A 2,961-nucleotide genomic window follows, 5' to 3' on the forward strand; every position below is an offset into this window, starting at 1 on the left:
GCTTTTCAGTGTATTTATTTATATATTAATTAATTTTTTACTTTTAATTTAAAGTAATTAATTGTTACTTAAGACGATGATTTACCAATATTTCTGAGATGTAGTAGTTTCAATTTTCGTTAAAATTGAATTTAAACTATGTTATTGTAAGTGTATTGTAAAACTAAGCACAACTTCTCATCTTAGTATAGATAACATCGTTTGTTAAAAAAATAATTAATTAATAATTAATATTTGGTTTGTGTGTAGGGGGTTTAATTAATTAAATGAAAATGTTAACATCAATGAAGAACCAGGGTCTAAGTGTGAAGTAATTAATACACGCTTCCACGTGGTGTTGATTGACAGATTGAGCAAGCCGGCTCCGGAGACGGCTTTTGTGAGCCGGGAGCGTAGTGCGCACCACTGGTCTTTGTCGGGACTCGTTAGTGGAGATGTGTCGGGAGGAGAGAGAAGGATCCGAAGAGGAAGATCCTACGTGTTTTGCCGTGAGCTCTTGCTAGTACGATTACGCGGTTGTCACTGTAAACTGAAATTTGGTTAGCGGATAAGAAAAAACAAGCGATCCAATAAAAATAAGGAATTAACTTCCCTGCTGAACATTTCAGCAGGAATCCCTGCTTACATCCAATTATGGGTGGATACGTGTCTAAGTTTTGATTAAAAAAATCAAAATTTAAACACTTGTCCACCAGAAATTGAGTGTAAGCAGGGATTCATGATGAAATGTTCAGCAAGGAAGTCTTGTTCTACAAATAATATTAATTAACGTACAATTTAAATTTTGCGAACCAATTTATTAATTAATGTATTTATTTTTTATTTGTGATATGTTATTTGATTTGAAAATTTGGTTTACCTAGTACTACTCTTTCTACCAAATTCTACAAGAATAAAGAAACACTATTACACTATCGTTTTAAGTTTTTTTTTTTTAAGTAATTGAATTAGTTTAACTTGAGCCACCAAATATGTACAAAATGAGAAATTAAAAATAATAATATCATTCTTACAAAACACTTTTAATCTAGAGTTTAGGACATTTATTTTATTCTTATTTGTCAAGCTTGAACATCGAGCCGAGCTCAATTTTAACTCGAGTTGTTTTGTCAAAAATATCGAGTTGCTCACGTATTTTACAAGCCGAACATACTAATGTTCAGGTTTATTTCTTATTCAAGCCGAACTAGGCTTGGCTAGATTCTTTCACGAGCTGAACTGTTTCGAGCTAATTTACAGCCCTAGTAATTAACCATACCTCCACTTAACCTTTGTTGGTGGAATTGAAATTTTGTTTGGGAGACGTAATAAAAAGTCCCCCACAAAACTTTTTTCATCAAAGAATACTTAGACAACTTCTTTATTATTAATGACATTTTTATATTATATGGACAAAAAACAAAAAGTTAGTCACACTTACTGAGAGTTTTAGATTACAAAAATGTCTTTTACAATAACGAAAATGTCCTTAATATGTGCCCGTAATGATTTAAAAAAAGTTTTATTAATATTTTATTAATAAAAAAGTGAGAAAATAAATTATACCCTAATTTTAAGTTGGATTCACTCACGTTGCCTCCTCCTCCCTCCCTCCCTCCTCCTCCCTCGCCATCTTTCTTGTCAATTTTTTTTTAACTTCCTTCAGATCGTCGTCCATGTCCATGTCCATACTCTCAAATCATTAACTAGCGTTTCCTTTAATTTTAATGGTGGATAAAAGGAAAACTATACACAAAATGAATCTGATTTGGCCTCTTCTATTGGAAGAACAGTCAATATCGTCACTCAAAACTCATTTGTAAATCATTAGCAACAGCATTTTGGTCTCAAAAACAGAAATCTCCGCACTTTTTCTCGAGATATAGAACATGAGGATGGGGGCGTAGGTGATCATGTGTTAATAAAACAAGAGAGTCACCACATTGAGAATAAGTTACATGTTACGATTACGTCATTATTTGGTGTTCCGTATCAATGAAATAAGAACATGTGAACAAAACTTAATTGCATATCTTGATTTAGGCTTATTTTTAGATACGGTTCTTTGAAACTCACTTTTAATCTGACTTTACCCCCAGTACTTAAAAGTGTCACTTTACTCTTTGAAACTCAACATTCACTTGACTTTGATCCCATTACCCCCTGAAACTCAAAAATCTTCATTTTAATCTATAAAACTCAAAAAAAAAATCACGTTGCTACCTTTATTCTGTGAATTTTGTTTTGTGAGTTTGATTTGGAAACACCAGACCAAACTAAACAATTTATTTTTATATTTTTCCCTCTTTGCAACGCACAATCTTCTTCTTCTTCTTCTAAGCCTTTTCCCGTTATGTGGGGTCGGCTGTGGGGGATGCAACACGAGGACTTCCCAGGAGGTCACCCATCCTATTACTGCTCTCACCTAAAACTCTCTTAACTTCAGAGTTCTTATGGGATCCGATGAATGTGAGTTGGTATGATCGTATCCCAAGGATTCGACGTAAGATATGAGTGCCGGCTGTAGACTACCTGACGTACTCTCCCTTCTCCTTTATCTAGGCTTGGAATCAGTAATGTAAGATAAACTTACACCACAATAACCCAAAAAAATATTTCATTCTTAATTTCTTTATTTTACGAGGACGAGTGCAATTTGGTTATCTGGGGCACTGGGCTTGTGAACTGGCAGGGATTTGCGTGAGGGGTTCGTGGATTGGATCACAAGGATGGCCTTTTCGTTGTCAAAAGATAGCTTTGAGTTGCTGTTGTTCATGGTGTGGAGCATTTGGAATGACCGAAACTCTTTATTATTGTGGGGTGTAGTCTCGAGTCCAGGAGATATCCATTTCAGAGTGCAGTCGTGGCAGACAGAATATAAAAAGTGGCATGGTAGTGAACTTGGCTACAAGATGAAAGAGCCTCAGAGGTGGTGTAAACCAGATCAAGGGTAGCTTTGACGGGGCATGGGATGAGCATCGT

At 35.1% G+C, this 2,961-nt stretch overlaps 1 pseudogene; it reads right to left on the reverse strand.

Moving 5' to 3' along the window:
• Positions 1-2,350: 2,350 nt before the first annotated feature.
• LOC114824252 (5S ribosomal RNA) lies at positions 2,351-2,470 on the reverse strand (annotated as a pseudogene).
• Positions 2,471-2,961: the final 491 nt, after the last annotated feature.

The sequence above is a fragment of the Malus domestica genome, chromosome 03 (assembly GCF_042453785.1).
Source record: "Malus domestica chromosome 03, GDT2T_hap1".
NCBI classification, from domain to species: Eukaryota; Viridiplantae; Streptophyta; class Magnoliopsida; order Rosales; family Rosaceae; genus Malus; species Malus domestica.